The sequence below is a fragment of the Procambarus clarkii genome, chromosome 37, assembly GCF_040958095.1.
Source record: "Procambarus clarkii isolate CNS0578487 chromosome 37, FALCON_Pclarkii_2.0, whole genome shotgun sequence".
Classification (NCBI taxonomy): domain Eukaryota; kingdom Metazoa; phylum Arthropoda; class Malacostraca; order Decapoda; family Cambaridae; genus Procambarus; species Procambarus clarkii.
In genome coordinates this window covers 5,165,859-5,190,644 of record NC_091186.1, presented here as the reverse complement: position 1 = coordinate 5,190,644, position 24,786 = coordinate 5,165,859, and the positions used below count along the sequence as shown (strand labels likewise).

At 43.5% G+C, this 24,786-nt stretch overlaps 1 protein-coding gene across 8 annotated transcripts in view; it reads right to left on the bottom strand.

Annotated features, from left to right (window-relative positions):
* The window catches only part of LOC138371995 (zinc finger protein 271-like), a 213,731-nt gene that overhangs the window by 157,256 nt on the left and 31,689 nt on the right, over window positions 1-24,786 (bottom strand). For 3 of the 8 annotated variants that reach the window (XR_011230611.1, XM_069337025.1, XM_069337024.1), the window contains exons 2-3: window positions 13,602-13,763; window positions 348-418 (exon numbers count right to left, since the gene is read on the bottom strand). The gene's annotated coding sequence lies outside the window, so the exon portion shown is untranslated. The remainder of the gene's footprint in view (window positions 1-347; window positions 419-13,601; window positions 13,764-24,786) is intronic. The other 5 variants (XM_069337028.1, XM_069337026.1, XM_069337027.1 and 2 more) reach the window with 4 other exon arrangements.

Sequence of the window (24,786 nt, the reverse complement as noted above, 5' to 3'; positions counted from 1 at the left end):
CGAGGTGCCAGGTTCAACACGAACGGGAGACAACGAAAGCAGTAACATTGACGCCCACCTGCACCAGCCTTGGTTGCTCACTCATTACGGAGGCTCTCACACCCAGTAATGTTACCCATGATTTTTTCCAAGATGGCGTCTGTTGCCACCCATCTTGGAATCCTGGTCTGTTGATGGCTGCCCCTATCCTTCGCGGAGCATTTAAAATCGTGGGCTAGACTCTCATTCGTATATGTACGATGTGCGCCATTCTGTGACAGTTACTCCCATCGTATATCTATGTATTGCGCCGTTTAAGGGTTAATACCCTTACCTTCACTTGGCTGTAACAACAAAACTAGCCTTACCATCACCAATTGGCAGCAGTTGAGTTCACTAGTGTCCTTGGTAGTCGAGCAGAGACTGGAAGCAGTATTACCTACAAGGGGGTACAAAAAATATGAACATTTAGGGAACAGACAACCAAATGTTTTCTGCCATCCCCAATTTTTGGAGGAGAAAGAAAGGTAAATACAAATTTTAGACATGGTAGCCTCGTGTTGTGATTTAGGCAAGGGAAAAAGTCGTAATGAGATTGAACAGAAGAAAGGAGGGCAAGAGTAAGGAGGGTGGGCCGGAGTAAGGAGGGTGGGCAGGAGTAAGGAGGGTGGGCAGGAGTAAGGAGGGCGGGCAGGAGTAAGGAAGGTGGGCAGGAGTAAAGAGGGTGGGCAGGAGTAAGGAGGGTGGGCAGGAGTAAGGAGGGCGGGCAGGAGTAAGGAGGGCAGGCAGGAGTAATGAGGGTGGGCAGGAGTAAGGAGGGTGGGCAGGAGTAAGGAGGGTGGGCAGGAGTAAGGAGGGTGGGCAGGAGTAAGGAGGGCGGGCAGGAGTAAGGAGGGCGGGCAGGAGTAATGAGGGTGGGCAGGAGTAAGGAGGGTGGGCAGGAGTAAGGAGAGTGGGCCAGAGTAAGGAGGGTGGGCAGGAGTAAGGAGGGTGGGCAGGAGTAAGGAGGGTGGGCAAGAGTAAGGAGGGTGGGCAGGAGTAATGAGGGTGGGCAGGAGTAATGAGGGTGGGCAGGAGTAAGGAGAGTGGGCAGGAGTAAGGAGGGTGGGCAAGAGTAAGGAGGGTGGGCAGGAGTAAGGAGGGTGGGCAAGAGTAAGGAGGGTGGGCAGGAGTAAGGAGGGTGGGCAGGAGTAAGGAGAGTGGGCCAGAGTAAGGAGGGTGGGCAGGAGTAAGGAGGGTGGGCAGGAGTAATGAGGGTGGGGAGGAGTAAGGAGGGTGGGCAGGAGTAATGAGGGTGGGCAGGAAGTAAGAAGGGTGGGCAGGAGTAAGAAGGGCGGGCAGGAGTAAGGAGGGCAGGCAGGAGTACAGAGGGCATGCCAGAGTAAGGAGGGCTGGCAGGAGTAAGGAGGGCGGGCAGGAGTAAGTAGGGTGGGCAGGAGTAAGTAGGGTGGGCAGGAGTACAGAGGGCATGCCAGAGTAAGGAGGGCTGGCAGGAGTAAGGAGGGCGGGCAGGAGTAAGTAGGGTGGGCAGGAGTACAGAGGGCATGCCAGAGTAAGGAGGGCTGGCAGGAGTAAGGAGGGCGGGCAGGAGTAAGTAGGGTGGGCAGGAGTACAGAGGGCATGCCAGAGTAAGGAGGGCTGGCAGGAGTAAGTAGGGTGGGCAGGAGTAAGTAGGGTGGGCAGGAGTACAGAGGGCATGCCAGAGTAAGGAGGGCTGGCAGGAGTAAGGAGGGCGGGCAGGAGTAAGTAGGGTGGGCAGGAGTACAGAGGGCATGCCAGAGTAAGGAGGGGTAGGCAGGAGTAAGGAGGGTGGGCAGGAGTAAGGAGGGTGGGCAGGAGTAAGGAGGGTAGGCAGGAGTAAGGAAGGCGGGCAGGAGCTAGGAAGGCGGGCAGGAGTTAGGAAGGCGGGCAGGAGTTAGGAAGGGCAGGTGGGAGTAAGGAGGGCGGGCAGGAGTAAGGAGGGTGGGCAGGAGTACAGAGGGCATGCCAGAGTAAGGAGGGCGGGCAGGAGTAAGGAGGGCGGGCAGGAGTAAGGAGGGCGGGCAGGAGTAAGGAGGCCTGGCAGGAGTAAGGAGGGCGGGCAGGAGTAAGGAGGGCGGGCAGGAGTACAGAGGGCATGCCAGAGTAAGGAGGGGTAGGCAGGAGTAAGGAGGGTGGACAGGAGTAAGGAATCTGGAAAACCTGGAACGGGAAACCACACCAAAAAAACAAAATACACAAAGCAAGATATGACCACAACACCGGGGCAGGCACTGTAGACATGCCCACCACAAAAAACTGGGGAAAATATCAATAACCAAGAAACATGCCAGTGGGTAGGAATTATTTGTCTGAATGCATCAACCTTGGAAGCCCACATACCTAGGGATATAAATTATCCTAAGAGTAAAGTCGTCTGTCTCCAGTCCTTTGCCAATATCCACAGATCAATGCTATAAAAAATCTAAATTGCTTGCATCATTAGGTACAGCATGTGCATGTATCATATATTGTACTGTAAATATTTTACCATCACAATTTAGGGTCATTCATATTACAGTGCATATTTATTGTATAATTTAGACAAATTTAAAAAATTAATTAAATTAGTGTATATTAGTGTATAGTCACACCAGGCTGTGACTCATACATCAGGCTGCGAGCAGCCGCGTCCAACAGCCTGGTCGACCAGTCCAGCAACCAGGAGGCCTGGTCGACGACTGGGCCGCAGGGTCGCTAAGCCCCGGAATCACCTCTAGGTAACCTCAAGGTAGTTTTGAAGTGATACTCAGTGCTAAAGACAGTAGATTATTTTAGATTTTATAGCCTTAGTGGTGAATATTACAAGAGGATATTTTCAGTATTTAACCCTTAAAGTGCGCATCACGTCATATGACATGTTGGACGTTGTTCCAGTCAACTGCACATCACGTCATATGACGTGTTGGGGTACTACGCAAGATTTAAACGGCCCGCAGATACACGGGGTTCACCACACCTTCATCAGGGCTCTTGTAAACAGTCGCCATTTAAAAAAAAAATCGTGGGCCAAACTCCCGGGTGTTATTGGCCTCAGTATTGAGTGAGTAACCAAGCCTGACGCACGCAGCATGAGCTAACAGCACTGCTGTTCAGCTTGTGACCACAGCATAGCCTAAAAATGCAAAAATATACTTGTTCATGCTATTATGTAGCGATGATATTGTTACAGAAGACCCCTGACTGTGATAAAACTGACCAGGGTTCTGATAATAGCAGGACTGTGGTGATATTTCGCGCTGTGCACCATGGAGGGAGGAGTAATGCTGTGGGAGTGAGGGTGGTGGCGATGTCTTCTGACTGTGTGTGGCCACCTTTTATTGACTGCACTCACCATACCAGCTTAGTGGTTCGCTATGGTGAACACAAATGTAGATACTTATATATAAAGTGTGTATAGAGGGTATAAACAGCAAGAGAATAATAATAATAATAATAATAATAATAATTTTTATTTAGGTAAAGGTACATACATAAAGAGATTTTACAAAGTTTGTTGGCTTTATAGATAGAGCTAGTACATACAATGCCTAAAGCCACTATTACGCAAAGCGTTTCGGGCAGAAGGTTTGGGCAGAAGGTTGGGCAGAAGGTTCGGGCAGAAGGTTTGGAGCCGCCATTTTGGTGAGGGCGGTGGCGTCGTGCAGACGACGCCACCGCCCGCGACGTTGTCTGCAAGACAACGGTGTTGTTTACTGGTTACCACGATGGTCTTTGGGCACCATACCAGTTTATTTGTACAAGTATGGTGAATAAAACAGGTAGATATTTATATATAATGTGTGTATATAGCGTAATAACACCACACAGTATTGTTGGAGGAGAAATATTAGTGCGTCTGGCCTTGAGGGCGGCAGCCATCAGCTGACTGTGTGAGGTCCTACGTCTTTGTGCCTTTACTCACCATACAAGCTTAGATGTACAGTTATGGTGAACAAAACATGTAGATACTTATATATAACGTCTGTATATAGTGAATTATAGCAAAAACAGTATTGTGGGAGGAGAATGTGGGCGAGTCAGATGACTTGAGGGAGGGCGGGAGTGGCTGGCTGGTACACGGCGGTCACTCCTCGTTACTTTTTGACTCATAATAGCTACTTAGTGGTTCGTTATAGTGAACAAAGCATGCAGATACTTATATATAACCTGTGCTTATAGTGTAATAACCGACAGTATTTGTCCACTGATTGATGAACATAATTGAATCAACAATATGCACACCATATTTTTGAATACAGCAATGATTCACTCATTTTATTATATAAATATATCAAACTACACACTATTGAATAATATTACAGCAAAAAAAAAACTATGAAAAATCAATCAGAGACATTGAAATAATTAGGTAATTATCTCTCTGTGGCAACTCCGGCCTGACAGGTGGCGAGCAACAGACCACCTGGGACGCACGCTGAGTCAGCGCCTATAATTTGCCAGACTTCCTTGCCCTATAGCGGGCAATATATGCCACTTACGATTTGTTTATTATTTTTCCCGTGATCAGTGAACACAAATTAACAGGTTAGGAAGAAAAAATAATTTTTTTTTTCAAAATTACATGCGCCTGTGGGGAAGAAAGGATATTATACCCCTAGCATGTTAAGGGTTAATAGTCAGATTATCATCAAACACAACTGGCCAAATTAGTTTAATAACTTTGAGATAGGTACCTTGCAGGGTGCGTACACAACAGGGTATAGCAGATGCATACACTACACGGTGCAGCAGATGCGCACACTATGCTGTGCAGCAGGTGCGTACACTACACGGTGCAGCAGGTGCGTACACTACACGGTGCAGCAGGTGCGTACACTACACGGTGCAGCAGGTTCGTACACTACACGGTGCAGCAGATGCGTACACTACAGGGTGCAGCAGATGCGTACACTACAGGGTGCAGCAGGTGCGTACACTACACGGTGCAGCACCTCTACACGGAGCAGCAGGTGCGTACACTACCCGGTGCAGCAGGTGCGTACACTACACAATGCAGCAGGTGCGTACACTACACGGAGCAGCAGGTGCGTACACTACACGGTGCAGCAGGTGCGTACACTACCCGGTGCAGCAGGTGCGTACACTACACGGTGCAGCAGGTGCGTACACTACGCGGTGCAGCAGGTGCGTACACTACGCGGTGCAGCAGGTGCGTACACTACGCGGTGCAGCAGGTGCGTACACTACGCGGTGCAGCAGGTGCGTACACTACGCGGTGAAGCAGATGCGTACACTACGCGGTGCAGCAGGTGCGTACACTACGCGGTGAAGCAGATGCGTACACTACGCGGTGCAGCAGGTGCGTACACTACGCGGTGAAGCAGATGCGTACACTACGCGGTGCAGCAGATGCGTACACTACGCGGTGAAGCAGATGCGTACACTACGCGGTGCAGCAGATGCGTACACTACACGGTGCAGCAGATGCGTACACTACACGGTGCAGCAGATGCGTACACTACACGGTGCAGCAGATGCGTACACTACACGGTGCAGCAGATGCGTACACTACACGGTGCAGCAGGTGCGTACACTACACGGTGCAGCAGATGCGTACACTACAGCGGTGCAGCAGATGCGTACACTACACGGTGCAGCAGATTGCGTACACTACAGCGGTGCAGCAGGGGCGTACACTACACGGTGGCAGCAGATGCGTACACTACACGGTGCAGCAGATGCGTACACTACACGGTGCAGCAGATGCGTACACTACACGGTGCAGCAGATGCGTACACTACACGGTGCAGCAGATGCGTACACTACACGGTGCAGCAGATGCGTACACTACACGGTGTGCAGCAGATGCGTACACTACACGGTGCAGCAGATGCGTACACTACACGGTGCAGCAGATGCGTACACTACACGGTGCAGCAGATGCGTACACTACACGGTGCAGCAGATGCGTACACTACACGGTTGCAGCAGATGCGTACACTACACGGTGCAGCAGATGCGTACACTACACGGTTGCAGCAGATGCGTACACTACACGGTGCAGCAGATGCGTACACTACACGGTGCAGCAGATGCGTACACTACACGGTGCAGCAGGTGCGTACACTACACGGTGCAGCAGATGCGTACACTACACGGTGCAGCAGATGCGTACACTACACGGTGCAGCAGATGCGTACACTACACGGTGCAGCAGATGCGTACACTACACGGTGCAGCAGATGCGTACACTACACGGTGCAGCAGATGCGTACACTACACGGTGCAGCAGATGCGTACACTACACGGTGCAGCAGATGCGTACACTACACGGTGCAGCAGATGCGTACACTACACGGTGCAGCAGATGCGTACACTACACGGTGCAGCAGATGCGTACACTACACGGTGCAGCAGATGCGTACACTACACGGTGCAGCAGATGCGTACACTACACGGTGCAGCAGATGCGTACACTACACGGTGCAGCAGATGCGTACACTACACGGTGCAGCAGATGCGTACACTACACGGTGCAGCAGATGCGTACACTACACGGTGCAGCAGATGCGTACACTACACGGTGCAGCAGATGCGTACACTACACGGTGCAGCAGATGCGTACACTACACGGTGCAGCAGATGCGTACACTACACGGTGCAGCAGATGCGTACACTACACGGTGCAGCAGATGCGTACACTACACGGTGCAGCAGATGCGTACACTACACGGTGCAGCAGATGCGTACACTACACGGTGCAGCAGATGCGTACACTACACGGTGCAGCAGATGCGTACACTACACGGTGCAGCAGATGCGTACACTACACGGTGCAGCAGATGCGTACACTACACGGTGCAGCAGATGCGTACACTACACGGTGCAGCAGATGCGTACACTACACGGTGCAGCAGATGCGTACACTACACGGTGCAGCAGATGCGTACACTACACGGTGCAGCAGATGCGTACACTACACGGTGCAGCAGATGCGTACACTACACGGTGCAGCAGATGCGTACACTACACGGTGCAGCAGATGCGTACACTACACGGTGCAGCAGATGCGTACACTACACGGTGCAGCAGATGCGTACACTACACGGTGCAGCAGATGCGTACACTACACGGTGCAGCAGATGCGTACACTACACGGTGCAGCAGATGCGTACACTACACGGTGCAGCAGATGCGTACACTACACGGTGCAGCAGATGCGTACACTACACGGTGCAGCAGATGCGTACACTACACGGTGCAGCAGATGCGTACACTACACGGTGCAGCAGATGCGTACACTACACGGTGCAGCAGATGCGTACACTACACGGTGCAGCAGATGCGTACACTACACGGTGCAGCAGATGCGTACACTACACGGTGCAGCAGATGCGTACACTACACGGTGCAGCAGATGCGTACACTACACGGTGCAGCAGATGCGTACACTACACGGTGCAGCAGATGCGTACACTACACGGTGCAGCAGATGCGTACACTACACGGTGCAGCAGATGCGTACACTACACGGTGCAGCAGATGCGTACACTACACGGTGCAGCAGATGCGTACACTACACGGTGCAGCAGATGCGTACACTACACGGTGCAGCAGATGCGTACACTACACGGTGCAGCAGATGCGTACACTACACGGTGCAGCAGATGCGTACACTACACGGTGCAGCAGATGCGTACACTACACGGTGCAGCAGATGCGTACACTACACGGTGCAGCAGATGCGTACACTACACGGTGCAGCAGATGCGTACACTACACGGTGCAGCAGATGCGTACACTACACGGTGCAGCAGATGCGTACACTACACGGTGCAGCAGATGCGTACACTACACGGTGCAGCAGATGCGTACACTACACGGTGCAGCAGATGCGTACACTACACGGTGCAGCAGATGCGTACACTACACGGTGCAGCAGATGCGTACACTACACGGTGCAGCAGATGCGTACACTACACGGTGCAGCAGATGCGTACACTACACGGTGCAGCAGATGCGTACACTACACGGTGCAGCAGATGCGTACACTACACGGTGCAGCAGATGCGTACACTACACGGTGCAGCAGATGCGTACACTACACGGTGCAGCAGATGCGTACACTACACGGTGCAGCAGATGCGTACACTACACGGTGCAGCAGATGCGTACACTACACGGTGCAGCAGATGCGTACACTACACGGTGCAGCAGATGCGTACACTACACGGTGCAGCAGATGCGTACACTACACGGTGCAGCAGATGCGTACACTACACGGTGCAGCAGATGCGTACACTACACGGTGCAGCAGATGCGTACACTACACGGTGCAGCAGATGCGTACACTACACGGTGCAGCAGATGCGTACACTACACGGTGCAGCAGATGCGTACACTACACGGTGCAGCAGATGCGTACACTACACGGTGCAGCAGATGCGTACACTACACGGTGCAGCAGATGCGTACACTACACGGTGCAGCAGATGCGTACACTACACGGTGCAGCAGATGCGTACACTACACGGTGCAGCAGATGCGTACACTACACGGTGCAGCAGATGCGTACACTACACGGTGCAGCAGATGCGTACACTACACGGTGCAGCAGATGCGTACACTACACGGTGCAGCAGATGCGTACACTACACGGTGCAGCAGATGCGTACACTACACGGTGCAGCAGATGCGTACACTACACGGTGCAGCAGATGCGTACACTACACGGTGCAGCAGGTGTGTACACTACACGGTGCAGCAGATGCGTACACTACACGGTGCAGCAGATGCGTACACTACACGGTGCAGCAGGTGTGTACACTACACGGTGCAGCAGGTGTGTACACTACACGGTGCAGCAGGTGCGTATACTACACGGTGCAGCAGATGTAATTACCTAAGTGTAATTACCTAAGTGTAGTTACAGGATGAGAGCTACGCTCGTGGTGTCCCGTCTTCCCAGCACTCTTTGTCATATAACGCTTTGAAACTACTGACGGTCTTGGCCTCCACCACCTTCTCACTTAACTTGTTCCAACCGTCTACCACTCTATTTGCAAAGGTGAATTTTCTTATATTTCTTCGGCATCTGTGTTTAGCTAGTTTAAATCTATGACCTCTTGTTCTTGAAATTCCAGGTCTCAGGAAGTCTTCCCTGTCGATTTTATCAATTCCTGTTACTATTTTGTATGTAGTGATCATATCACCTCTTTTTCTTCTGTCTTCTAGTTTTGGCATATTTAATGCTTCTAACCTCTCCTCGTAGCTCTTGCCCTTCAGTTCTGGGAGCCACTTAGTAGCATGTCTTTGCACCTTTTCCAGTTTGTTGATGTGCTTCTTAAGATATGGGCACCACACAACAGCTGCATATTCTAGCTTTGGCCTAACAAAAGTCATGAACAATTTCTTTAGTATATCGCCATCCATGTATTTAAATGCAATTCTGAAGTTAGAAAGCATAGCATTGGCTCCTTGCACAATATTCTTTATGTGGTCCTCAGGTGATAGTTTTCTATCTAGAACCACTCCTAGATCTCTTTCTTTATCAGAATTCTTTAAAGATTTCTCACATAATATATAGGTTGTGTGGGGTCTATGTTCTCCTATTCCACATTCCATAACATGACATTTATTAACATTAAATTCCATTTGCCAAGTGGTGCTCCATATACTTATTTTGTCCAGGTCTTCTTGAAGGGCATGACAGTCATCTAAATTTCTTATCCTTCCTATTATCTTAGCATCATCAGCAAACATGTTCATATAATTCTGTATACCAACTGGTAGATCATTTATGTACACAATAAACATCACTGGTGCAAGAACTGAACCCTGTGGTACTCCACTTGTGACATTTCTCCATTCTGATACATTGCCTCTGATTACTGCCCTCATTTTTCTATCAGTCAGAAAATTTTTCATCCATGATAGAAGCTTACCTGTCACCCCTCCAATATTTTCCAGTTTCCAGAACAACCTCTTATGTGGAACTCTGTCGAAAGCCTTTTTTAGGTCCAGATAGATGCAGTCAACCCAACCATCTCTTTCCTGTAATATCTCTGTGGCTCGATCATAGAAACTTAGTAAATTCGATACACAGGATCTTCCAGATCGAAAACCATACTGTCTGTCTGATATTATATCATTTCTCTCTAGGTGTTCTACCCATTTAGTTTTGATTAGTTTTTCCAATACTTTCACTATTACACTTGTCAATGATACAGGTCTATAATTGAGGGGGTCTTCCCTGCTGCCACTTTTGTAGATTGGAACTATGTTAGCCTGTTTCCACCCGTCTGCTACGATTCCTGTACACAGGGATGCCTGAAAGATCAGGTGAAGTGGAATGCTGAGCTCAGATGCACATTCTCTCAGAACCCATGGTGAAACGCCATCTGGGCCAGCTGCTTTGTTCTTACCGAGCTCTTTGAGCATTTTTTCCACTTCGTCTCTAGACACCTCTATGTGTTCTATGTTGTTCTCTGGAATTCTTATTGTATCTGGTTCCCTAAAGATTTCATTTTGTACAAACACACTTTGGAACTTTTCGTTTAGTGTTTCACACATTTCCTTTTCATCTTCCGTGAATCTATTTCCCATTTTCAACCTCTGAATATTATCCTTTACCTGCAATTTGTTGTTTATGAATTTATAGAATAGACCTGGTTCTGTTTTACATTTGTCCGCAATCCCTTTTTCAAAATTTCTTTCTGCCTCTCTCCTCACTGCCGTGTAGTTGTTTCTCGCATCTTTGTATCGCTGGTATGTTTGGGGGTTCGGCCTCTTCCTGTATTGATTCCATTTTTGTGTCTTTCGGTCTCTAGCCCTCTCGCAATTTCTATTGAACCAATCCTGTTTCCTAGTTCTGCATCTCTGTTTTGGTATAAATTTTTTTGTGCCTTTATCATATATTTCACAAAACTTGCCATACATCTCATTCACTTCCTTGCCTAGCATCAAGTCTGTCCAATTATACTCATTAAAAAAATTTCTAAGGTCACCATAATGTCCTCTCCTGAAGTCTGGTTTTTCAACTGCTTCAACCTCCTTATTTTCTTCCAGCTTATAACGCATTGCATACTTTATTCCCAAAAAGACATGGTCACTTTTACCCAAGGGAGGAAGGTACTGAATGTCAAATATCTCTTCCTCCTTCCTGGTAAATATCAAATCTAGCATGGAGGGAACGTCCCCTTCCCTCATCCTCGTAGCTTGTTTAACATGTTGATACAAGAATGTTTCCAGGATGAGGTCTACAAATTTACAGGTCCAAAAATCTTCTGTTTTAGCTTCATATGCTTCCCAGTCTATGGATTTCAAGTTGAAGTCACCGACTATCAACAGTCGTGATCTATCGTTATCCGCTCTCGCTATAATCTCTCTCATTATTGTTATAAGACCTTCACGTTTACTATCTAGCTCCTCCTTTGACCATGTGCTGCTTGGCGGTGGACTATATGCATTTATCATCATTAGTTTATCATCCTCATAGCAGATCTCTAGTGCTATTATGTCAACTTCTTGTGGATTGGCAGTCATTATTTCCTTCACCTTTAGGTGTTCTTTTACCAGCACAGCAACGCTACCGCCTTTCCTAATTTTTCTGTCCCGTCTCCAAATTGAGTAGCCCCTTGGGAATATGACCTCATTTAAAATTACATCTTCAAGTTTTGTCTTCGTGAGTGCAACAATGTCTGGTGTCTGCAGCTGTATTACATCACTTAACTCCAGTATCTTCGATCTCACTCCATCTATGTTGGTGTATGCAATCTTCAGGAACTTGTTCCCCCTCTCCTTATTCTTCACTCCCCCTCTCTCTATTGATTTTGTTGGTTTGCCTTTATGTACCACTTTACTGGTTTGCCTACCCCTATCACTTTGTAGAAAAAAGAATTTATTTCTTCTTCATTCCTGCTCTCATTTAAATGTTTTGCCTCGGCGAGGTTCAGTTTCAGCTTCTCTCTATCTTCTTTTGAAAGATCTCGTCTTAACGACCACCCTTTCCCATCCTCATCCCTTTGCAATTTTCTAGCATTCCTTAGTACTTCTTCCATCTGTTTGGCACCGTTTAGGGTGATCCTCAAAGGTCGATCTTTCCCTTTTACGTACCTGCCTATTCTCCTGTAGTCGCACACATTCTCTCTGTTTGTAAGACCTTCCACGAGGCCAACAATTTTATCTACTACTTTAGCTTCTTCTACAGCTCTTTCTGACCTAGATGTTATCGCCTTTTCTTTGCAGCCAAAAATGATCAGGGACTTACTCCGATCAACTGTGTTTTGCACCAACTTCGGGTTAGATGCCAATTCTTTCCTCACTTCTAGCCTAATGTTTGTTTTATCTTGGTTGCTGCAGTGTTTGACTTCCTTTACTGCTTCTTCTATTTTTTCCTTCTCCTTGGCCACTTGTGCATAAGTAAGTTGCATATCTTTCTTGCACTGTTCTATTCCCTGTGTAACTTCCTCCATGTGTGCTGACAAAAGCTGTTTCTCCTGTTGAATTTCCTTGCCTAACCTATTGTAGTCATTTATGTTTAAATTTACTTTAACTTCTTCCAAAGCTATTTTTAAGAGTTTATTTTCTTCTTCCATGGCTTTGCAATTTGTTTCCAATTGATTCTTATCCTTGCACAAGTCTTTCACTAAACCCTCAAGACATAAAACTTTGCTATTCAAATGGTCATTACTTTCTTTCAATTTACTAATTATTTCTACATGAGAGTTCACTATAGTATCTAAATTTACCAACTTGTTATGTAGACTACTAATATCAATGCTTTCTTCATTGAATCCCTCAAAATCAAGCTCTGTTTTGTTTTTCCCCTTGCCAGTGGCCATCTTGAATGTTCTTCTCTGCACTGTAAACACTAGGGCAACTTTTTCTCATCCGATTTTTCACTTCCCTTAGCACTTTCCTGTTATCTCACCTATTTTTCAAGAGCACTATACCTTTATGTTCTCTGGGACACCACTCACTACCATCAACCTGTACTACAATACTTAGGATTGTTGAAATATGCTGGAGCTCCTCTGCTGCAAGTGTTGACCCTAGGGGTGTCACCTTTTGAATTTTGAATGTGTACACTACACGGTGCAGCAGGTGCGTACACTACACGGTGCAGCAGGTGCGTACACTACACGGTGCAGCAGATGTGTACACTACACGGTGCAGCAGATGTGTACACTACACGGTGCAGCAGATGTGTACACTACACGGTGCAGCAGATGCGTACACTACACGGTGCAGCAGATGCGTACACTACACGGTGCAGCAGATGCGTACACTACACGGTGCAGCATATGCGTACACTACACGGTGCAGCAGATGCGTACACTACACGGTGCAGCAGATGCGTACACTACACGGTGCAGCAGGTGCGTACACTACACGGTGCAGCAGAAGTAAAGATATAGAGTACATAAGGTAATTATGATGCAGGATCGATGTCTAGGTGAATTATGACTGAAATAGTCAGATTATATATATCAGCCACAGACTAGTAATTGTGAAAAGAATATCTCAAGCCGGGGAAGGTCAGCCACAAGTAGAGTTCTTAACTTAATTATACACCTTAATATGTTCTATATCAGAAATTCAGAAACATACTACAGTATATATTTTCAAATTGTTGTCATTAAAGTATACTGTATATTTACCTAATTTACCTGAGGGGCCTCTAACACTAGTGGACTCGACGAGGACAGGAAGCCGGCAGTTTGTCTAAGGTCCCCCCATTTGTCCTGATGAGCTTCTCCAGTTTAACATTTTATCTTTGGCAATTATGGCTTCGGCGGGTAGGAACCGCCTACCTGCTGAACCTGTAAACACCAGAGATAAAATACAGGATGTTGAAAACAGAGATTTATTTTATTTACCCTAGTATAGAGCATGAATATCATAGACTCATCATGTGAGTTGTAGTTTATTGTGCACTCCCATACTCATTCTCTGAGTTTTAGTATGTTGCGCACTCATATTATTCTGTGAGTCTTAGCTTATTAAGCACCACATACTCATCCTGTGAGTGGTAGTTTATTGTGCCATACACTCATCCTGTGAGTCTTACTCTATTATGCACCCCCCATACTCATATCTGCTTGATGGGGTTCTGGGGGTTCTTCTACTCCCATACTGTGAGTGGAAGTTTACTGTGCAACCATACTCATCCTGTGAGTGATAGTTTATTTTGCATGCCATACTCATCCTGTGAGTCATAGTGTACTGTGCATCCCATAGTCATCTTATCACCCAAGCTCGTATGTTTGTGGAGAGACAAGGTATTATCAGTAGAAAGAAAGAAGCCCAGATGGCTTTACAGAACCATCTATGCCAGAGGATATTCAAAAGATTCTAGATATTATTCAGATTGTCAATACGAGAGCAGAAAGATATATGATGAGTGATGTCAAAGAAATTATTGTTTATTGTTTATGAATTTGAGTTTATTATTTATGAACTATTGTTTACTTGCATATTAAATGAAACTTATAACATTTACATTCGAGGAAGGATTCCAGAAGCAATTAACAACTGCAATTAGTTGCTTCTGGAATCCTTCCTTACTAAGGCTGTATGTAAAACAGTTGATAGAGCTACTATCTCCTGCTCTTGGGGTCAGTGGTTCGAGACTCTTAGTGCCCAGAAGAACGAAATGTAAATCCAAATCGCATCCAAGTAAATGTGGTTGACAATTTGTAATACAATATATTATAACTAAACATATTCATAATTATTCTTGTATTTACACCAATTGAATGAAAGCATTTACCATAAAATACCCATGTTATCTTATGATTGGAAAACTTGACTATACAGTAAAATAAATCAAGACCACCTAGCCAATGTTGTCCAAGGAATGGTTTACAAGGAATAATTAAGTCACTATGCCTATTACAGCCCGTCCTCCAAAAATGGGGTGGTAAATGTAAGGAGACAAATAAGTGCAATTATGTACTATTCATAGCAGTTAGGAATTGTACTTATTTTCACTTAGTATTAAATCGTACTGTCAAATATATTGTGAATATTTGAGTTTACCTGAAAAACTGAATAGAAAACCACAACCTCACCTAACCGTCTTAGTTTTTGAAGATAATAATTTTATTGCTTCTTAATTACAATTAGTACTTAACCTATAGCTATATTGATATTACAGTTTTATAAAACTAATAAAACAAAACTAAAATATATCAATAAATTGTAAAGAAACTCATGATATTTTAAAATTTTGAATAAAATCTATATTGTTTAATAAACCTAAAAAAGAAATTTCTGATATTTAAAACTTCTGTATTGCAAATTGAAATTGAAAACGTCATCCTAAAATTCTGAGTGTCTTAACAGAAAACGAGGAGAATTAAATCGGGGGAGGGAGTTGGGTAAATGTAACAGCCCCATAAGTGTAATTATGCACTGTTTATGACAGTAAGAAAATGTACTTATTACACTTAGTATTAAATCGTACTGTCAATTCGGAGGATGGGTTGGCCTATTAAGTACATGCAGCACTGTTAAACCCTTCAGAGCATCTGCCTTGCAATCTCCTTCCAGACATCTTAATGACCTCCTTATCCCACTTTGCCATCTCCATCGCTCCTTTGCTTCCCACATAACTTCCCCTCCCATGGCTTCTCTTCCCATCATTTATTGCCCTCTCACATTCTCCCTTCTTCTTCCCATCCCATCTTACCCTCTTTCCCATCCCCTTTCCCTTCTCCCATTCCTTCCTGTATTTGTAATAAACATATGTATATTTATGTTATCATCCATAAACATATTTATATGTTATCATCCATAAACATATTTATATGTTATTATCCATAAATATATTTAACCATGATAATCCAAAGAATTTGTGTACATTATGCATTAGTATCAATGACAACATTATCCTAAACATGTTATAAATTGTTGGGCACATTTCCTTTTATCTAATGTCTCTGTTCACCTAGCAGTAAGTAGGTGCCCGGGAGTTAGTTAACTGTTGTGGTGATGCATCCTGAGGCACTATATGCAATGTTCAGAACAGAACAATGTACAATTAGAACACTATATACAGCACCTTGAGAAAGGATGTTGGTTACATTTAAAAATTTGGTTTTTAATACTTAAGCATTTATTGGGACTTTCCTTCACCTTTATTCAAGCACTATGCCATTGTATTAACACACTTTCGCGTTCCACAGACTGACTATCTCATCACTCATTTTTCTACTGAATGTGTTCCAACGACGCAGTACTGAGTCACTCATTAAAATATTTTTTAAAAATTTAAATTTTATCAGATCAATCTGGTAGTGGTTTTAAAATAAGCACCTTTAGATTGCACACAATTTGATACCAAAATCAAAGATATAACATGAAACTTGATGTCCAAACACTTGAAATATTATAAATAGGCCTATGGTCCGAATATTAAAATATTTGTTAAAATTCTATTTATTGTCCTATTATCTTGGGACTAGTTTTAAAATGCGCGCCTTTTTATTGCAAACAATTTGATACCAAAATGAAAGATGGAACACAAATATTTATGTCAGAACACTGGAAAGATATAAATAAATTTGTGATGATGAGCGTCCAGAATTAAAATATGTTAAAAATCCAGTTATTGCTCTATTATTCTGGGACTAGTTTTAAAATACTCGCCTTTTTATTGCGAACAATTTGATACCAAAACGAGCGACGTAGCACGAAATTTGATGTTATCAAATTGAACGAGTTGAACATTAGGTTGCAATGTACAAAATGGTGCTCATTCACGGGTAACTTTAGGCTTTTCTGCGGGGAGGCACTCCAGCCTTTTGTACATTTTATTCATACACATCTGTAGAGAATTTAATTGCGAACACAATGATACCAAAACGAGCGACGTAGCACGAGAATTAAGGTAAAAAAATGGAACGAGAATGCACATGTTACTGATTTTGTGCGTTTTTGCCGACTTTACGCTTTTCTGTTGGGAGTCACGCTAGGCTTTTGGACATTATATTTATACACACCTGTAGAGAATTTAATTGCGAACACAATGATACCAAAACGAGCGACGTAGCACGAGAATTAAGGTGAGAAAGCTGGAACGAGTATACACATTTGGGTGTCACCGCACGCTTACCCGCACGCAGAGGCCACGACCCCCCTGTCAACCACGCGTTTCCACGGAACGCGAAAGTGTTAAGTTTCTCAATAATTATTATTAGTATATTATTATTATTATTATTATTAACAGAGGAGGTGAATGGGATCATATGTCCACATACCAGTGCCCACTGCCCAAAACTGGGGATGGGGTCATATGTGCACATTCCAATTCCCACTGACCAGGGCTGGGGGGTGTGCACAATAAACTACCAACCTCCGGCGGCAACAATCAAATCGCCTCCGCCTGTCAGAGGCAGAAATGGAACCTAAGCCATTTGTCATGATAATTAGTGATGGCTCTTATTTTGATAAGGAGGTCTGTAATCCAATTGAGCCTTTATTCTTAATTTATATTAATATGCTAGTAAAATACACTTCTTGTGAAGGAGTATGGGGGTACACAATGAACTACCACTCACAGGATGCATATGGGATACACAATGAACTACCACTCACAGGATGCATATGGGATACACAATGAACTACCACTCACAGGATGAATATGGGGTGCAAAATTAACTACCACACACAGGATGAGTATAGAGTGCACAATGAACCCTTTCATTACATCATCACCATCATATGCGTGGTTAGTACCCCACAACTCTCAGGATGCATATGGGGTACACAATGAACTACCACTCACAGGATGAGTACAGGGTGCACAACAAATTTAAACCCAAAGAATGAGTATGTTGTACAATTAAGTAACACTTACAGGATGAGTATGTTGTGCACAATAAACTGGTCACAGGAGGAGTATGGGGGTGCATAACAAACTATCACAAACAGGAGAAGTATGGGGGGTGCATAACAAACTATCACAAAGAGGAGGAGTATGGGGGTGCATAACAAACTATCACAAACAGGAGGAGTATGGGGGTGCATAACAAACTATCACAAACAGGAGGAGTATGGGGGTGCATAACAAACTATCACAAACAGGAGGAGTATGGGGGGTGCATAACAAACTATCACAAAGAGGAGGAGTATGGGGGTGCATAACAAACTATCACAAACAGGAGGAGTATGGGGGTGCATAATAAACTATCACAAACAGGAGGAGTATGGGGGTGCATAACAAACTATCACAAACAGGAGGAGTATGGGGGTGCATAACAAACTATCACAAACAGGAGGAGTATGGGGGTGCATAATAAACTACGACTCGCATGATGAGTCTATGATATTCATGCTCTATATTAGGGTAACCAATATACATCTGTTTCCAAAATAAATACTTTAATGATAAATATAATGGATGTGTCTGAATTTCTGATGATATAAAACATATCATATATGTACAGTATAGCGGTCTCGGTAGTACAGTCGGGTTCGTTCTCAATACAACAGAGTATTCCAAATTCGAATCCCAAGCATAACAAATGGTTGGGCACAGTTCCTTTCACTTAATGCATCTGTTCACCTAGCCATAAGTAGTTAGGCTACTCAGGAGCTAGTCAGCTTGTTGTGGGGTTGCATCCTGGGGGTCAGTAATTCGACCTTGGCATGGGGGGCCAGCCGGCCGAGCGGACAGCACACTGGAAATGTGATCCTGTGGTCCCGGGTTCGATCCCGGGTGCCAGCGAGAAACGGCGGGCTGGGCGAGGAAACGATGGGCAGAGTTTCTTTCACTCTGTGCCCCTGTTACCAAGCAGTAAATAGGTACTTAGGAGTTAGTCAGCTGTCATGGGCTGCTTCCTGGAGGTGGAGGCCTGGTCGAGGACCGGGCCGTGGGGACACTAAAAAAAAGCCCCAAAATCAACTCAAGATAACCTCAAGATTGGCCTAACATGTATGAATACATGTACTCTGGCTTTCCCAACAGAAAGAATTAATTATAATTTAATTATGGTTTATAATTAAGTTCTTAGGAACAATCCTGTGTCATAATTAATATATATATATATATATATATATATATATATATATATATATATATATATATATATATATATATATATATATATATATATGTCGTACCTAGTAGCCAGAACGCACTTCTCAGCCTACTATGCAAGGCCCAATTTGCCTAATAAGCCAAGTTTTCATGAATTAATTGTTTTTCGACTACCTAACCTACCTAACCAAACTTAACCTAACTTTTTCGGCTACCTAACCTAACCTAACCTATAAAGATAGGTTAGGTTAGGTTAGGTAGGGTTGGTTAGGTTCGGTCATATATCTACGTTAATTTTAACTCCAATAAAAAAAAAATTGACCTCATACATAATGAAATGGTAGCTTTATCATTTCATAAGAAAAAAAATAGAGAAAATATATTAATTCATGAAAACTTGGCTTATTAGGCAAATCGGGCCTTGCATAATAGGCTGAAAAGTGCGTTCTGGCTACTAGGTATGACATATATATATATATATATATATATATATATATATATATATATATATATATATATATATATATATATATATATATATATATATATATATATACACACACACACACACACACACACACACACACACACACACACACACACACACACACACACACACACACACACACACACAATGATCGGGCCACAGAGATATTACAGGAAAGAGATGGCTGGGTTGACTGCATCTATCTGGACCTAAAAAAGGCTTTCGACAGAGTTCCACATAAGAGGTTGTTCTGGAAACTGGAAAATATTGGAGGGGTGACAGGTAAGCTTCTATCATGGATGAAAAATTTTCTGACTGATAGAAAAATGAGGGCAGTAATCAGAGGCAATGTATCGGAATGGAGAAATGTCACAAGTGGAGTACCACAGGGTTCAGTTCTTGCACCAGTGATGTTTATTGTGTACATAAATGATCTACCAGTTGGTATACAGAATTATATGAACATGTTTGCTGATGATGCTAAGATAATAGGAAGGATAAGAAATTTAGATGATTGTCATGCCCTTCAAGAAGACCTGGACAAAATAAGTATATGGAGTACCACTTGGCAAATGGAATTTAATGTTAATAAATGTCATGTTATGGAATGTGGAATAGGAGAACATAGACCCCACACAACCTATATATTATGTGAGAAATCTTTAAAGAATTCTGATAAAGAGATCTAGGAGTGGTTCTAGATAGAAAACTATCACCTGAGGACCACATTAAGAATATTGTGCAAGGAGCCTATGCAATGCTTTCTAACTTCAGAATTGCATTTAAATACATGGATGGCGATATACTAAAGAAATTGTTCATGACTTTTGTTAGGCCAAAGCTAGAATATGCAGCTGTTGTGTGGTGCCCATATCTTAAGAAGCACATCAACAAACTGGAAAAGGTGCAAAGACATGCTACTAAGTGGCTCCCAGAACTGAAGGGCAAGAGCTACGAGGAGAGGTTAGAAGCATTAAATATGCCAAAACTAGAAGACAGAAGAAAAAGAGGTGATATGATCACTACGTACAAAATAGTAACAGGAATTGATAAAATCGACAGGGAAGACTTCCTGAGACCTGGAACTTCAAGAACAAGAGGCCATAGATTTAAACTAGCTAAACACAGATGCCGAAGAAATATAAGAAAATTCACCTTCGCAAATAGAGTGGTAGACGGTTGGAACAAGTTAAGTGAGAAGGTGGTGGAGGCCAAGACCGTCAGTAGTTTCAAAGCGTTATATGACAAAGAGTGCTGGGAAGACGGGACACCACGAGCGTAGCTCTCATCCTGTAACTACACTTAGGTAATTACACACACACACACACACACACACACACACACACACACACACACACACACACACACACACACACACACACACACACACACACTCTGTCTCCAAGGAAGACAGAGAAAAGCTGAAAATGAACCTAATTGAGGCAAAACGTCTAAATGGGGATAGAAATGAAGAAGACAGAAATTCTTTTTTTTTTACAAAGTGACAGGGACTGGAAAGCTTGTGAAATGGTACATAAAAACAAAGCAACAAGATCAGTAGTGGAAGGGGGAGTAAAGAGCAAAGGAAAAGGGAACATGTTCCTGAAAATTGTATATACCAACATAGATGGAGTGAGGTCAAAAACTTTGGAGTTGCAAGATATAATCCAGCTTAGGGTCCCAGATATTGTTGCATTATCAGAAACGAAACTTGAAGGAAATATAATAAATGAAGTCATATTCCCAAGAGGCTACTCAGTTTGGAGACGTGACAGGAAAACTAGGAAGGGAGGAGGAGTGGCTGTACTGGTGAAAAAACACCTGAAGGTAAAAGAGTTAATATTTGAAAACCCTCGAGATATTGACATAATGGCATTGCAGGTCTGGAATCATGATAAGCTGATAATTGTAAATACCTACAGCCCACCAGCAAGCAACACATGGACAAAGGAAGAACTGGATGACAAACGAAAGGGCCTCATAATGGTCATGAGAGATATTATTGTACAAGCAGATAAAGATAAATCACGACTGTTGATACTAGGGGACTTCAACTTTAGAGCAATAGACTGGGAGGCCTATGAAGCAAGAACGGAGGACTTTTGGACATGCAGATTTGTGAACCTCATTCTGGAGACATTCTTGTATCAACACATAAAGCAAGCCACAAGAATGAGGGAAGGAGATGTACCGTCAGTACTGGATCTAGTATTCACCAGGAAAGAAGAAGAGATTTTTGACATCCAGTACCTTCCTCCCTTGGGAAAGAGTGATCACGTCCTGTTAGACATTAAATATGCTTTAAGATATCATCTAGAAGAAAATGGGGACATTGAAACAGTTGATAAACTCGATTTAAGGAGAGGCAACTATGGGGAACTTCGAAATTTTTTTAATGAGTGTAATTGGACAGAATTGTTGCTAGGCAGGGAAGTAAATGAAATGTATGCCAAATTTTTAAAACTATACGAGGAAGGCACACAAACATTCATACCAAAACAGAGATGCAGGGCCAGAAAACAGGATTGGTTCGACAGAAATTGTGAGAGGGCAAGAGACCAAAACACACAAAAATGGAATCAGTATAGGAAGAGGCCAAACCTCCAAACATACCAGCGATACAAAGATGCGAGAAACAACTATACAGCAGTAAGGAGAGAGGCAGAAAGAAATTTTGAAAAAGGGATAGCAGATAAATGTAAAACAGAACCTGGCCTATTCTACAAATTCATAAACAACAAATTGCAGGTAAAGGATAATATCCAGAGAATGAAAATGGGAAACAGATTCACGGAAAATGAAAAGGAAATGTGTGAAACATTAAATGAAAAGTTCCAAAGTGTGTTTGTACAAAATGAAATCTTCAGAGAACCAGACACAATAAGAATTCCAGAGAACAACATAGAGCCGATAAAGGTGTCTAGAGATGAAGTGGAAAATATACTAAAGGAGCTCGGGAAGAATAAAGCAGCTGGCCCAGATGGCGTTTCACCATGGGTTCTGAGAGAATGTGCATCTGAACTCAGCATTCCACTTCACCTGATCTTTCAGGCATCCCTGTGTACAGGAATCGTAGCAGACGTGTGGAAACAGGCTAACATAGTTCCAATCTACAAAAGTGGCAGCAGGGAAGACCCCCTCAATTATAGACCTGTATCATTGACAAGTGTAATAGTGAAAGTATTGGAAAAGCTAATCAAAACTAAATGGGTAGAACACCTGGAGAGAAATGATACAATATCAGACAGACAGTATGGTTTTCGATCTGGAAGATCCTGTGTATCGAATTTACTCAGTTTCTATGATCGAGCCACAGAGATATTACAGGAAAGAGATGGTTGGGTTGACTGCATCTATCTGGACCTAAAAAAGGCTTTCGACAGAGTTCCACATAAGAGGTTGTTCTGGAAACTGGAAAATATTGGAGGGGTGACAGGTAAGCTTCTATCATGGATGAAAAATTTTCTGACTGATAGAAAAATGAGGGCAGTAATCAGAGGCAATGTATCGGAATGGAGAAATGTCACAAGTGGAGTACCACAGGGTTCAGTTCTTGCACCAGTGATGTTTATTGTGTACATAAATGATCTACCAGTTGGTATACAGAATTATATGAACATGTTTGCTGATGATGCTAAGATAATAGGAAGGATAAGAAATTTAGATGATTGTCATGCCCTTCAAGAAGACCTGGACAAAATAAGTATATGGAGTACCACTTGGCAAATGGAATTTAATGTTAATAAATGTCATGTTATGGAATGTGGAATAGGAGAACATAGACCCCACACAACCTATATATTATGTGAGAAATCTTTAAAGAATTCTGATAAAGAAAGAGATCTAGGAGTGGTTCTAGATAGAAAACTATCACCTGAGGACCACATAAAGAATATTGTGCAAGGAGCCCATGCAATGATTTCTAACTTCAGAATTGCATTTAAATACATGGATGGCGATATACTAAAGAAATTGTTCATGACTTTTGTTAGGCCAAAGCTAGAATATGCAGCTGTTGTGTGGTGCCCATATCTTAAGAAGCACATCAACAAACTGGAAAAGGTGCAAAGACATGCTACTAAATGGCTCCCAGAACTGAAGGGCAAGAGCTACGAGGAGAGGTTAGAAGCATTAAATATGCCAAAACTAGAAGACAGAAGAAAAAGAGGTGATATGATCACTACGTACAAAATAGTAACAGGAATTGATAAAATCGACAGGGAAGACTTCCTAAGACCTGGAACTTCAAGAACAAGAGGTCATAGATTTAAACTAGCTAAACGCAGATGCCGAAGAAATATAAGAAAATTCACCTTCGCAAATAGAGTGGTAGACGGATGGAACAAGTTAAGTGAGAAGGTGGTGGAGGCCAAGACCGTCAGTAGTTTCAAAGCGTTATATGACAAAGAGTGCTGGGAAGACGGGACACCACGAGCGTAGCTCTCATCCTGTAACTACACTTAGGTAATTACACTTAGGTAATTACACACACACACACACACACACTTGGCTTTGGAAGAAGTTAAAGTAAATTTAAACATAAATGACTACAATAGGTTAGGCAAGGAAATTCAACAGGAGAAACAGCTTTTGTCAGCACAGATGGAGGAAGTTACACAGGGAATAGAACAGTGCAAGAAAGATATGCAACTTACTTATGCACAAGTGGCCAAGGAGAAGGAAAAAATAGAAGAAGCAGTAAAGGAAGTCAAACACTGCAGCAACCAAGATAAAACAAACATTAGGCTAGAAGTGAGGAAAGAATTGGCATCTAACCCGAAGTTGGTGCAAAACACAGTTGATCGGAGTAAGTCCCTGATCATTTTTGGCTGCAAAGAAAAGGCGATAACATCTAGGTCAGAAAGAGCTGTAGAAGAAGCTAAAGTAGTAGATAAAATTGTTGGCCTCGTGGAAGGTCTTACAAACAGAGAGAATGTGTGCGACTACAGGAGAATAGGCAGGTACGTAAAAGGGAAAGATCGACCTTTGAGGATCACCCTAAACGGTGCCAAACAGATGGAAGAAGTACTAAGGAATGCTAGAAAATTGCAAAGGGATGAGGATGGGAAAGGGTGGTCGTTAAGACGAGATCTTTCAAAAGAAGATAGAGAGAAGCTGAAACTGAACCTCGCCGAGGCAAAACATTTAAATGAGAGCAGGAATGAAGAAGAAATAAATTCTTTTTTCTACAAAGTGATAGGGGTAGGCAAACCAGTAAAGTGGTACATAAAGGCAAACCAACAAAATCAATAGAGAGAGGGGGAGTGAAGAATAAGGAGAGGGGGAACAAGTTCCTGAAGATTGCATACACCAA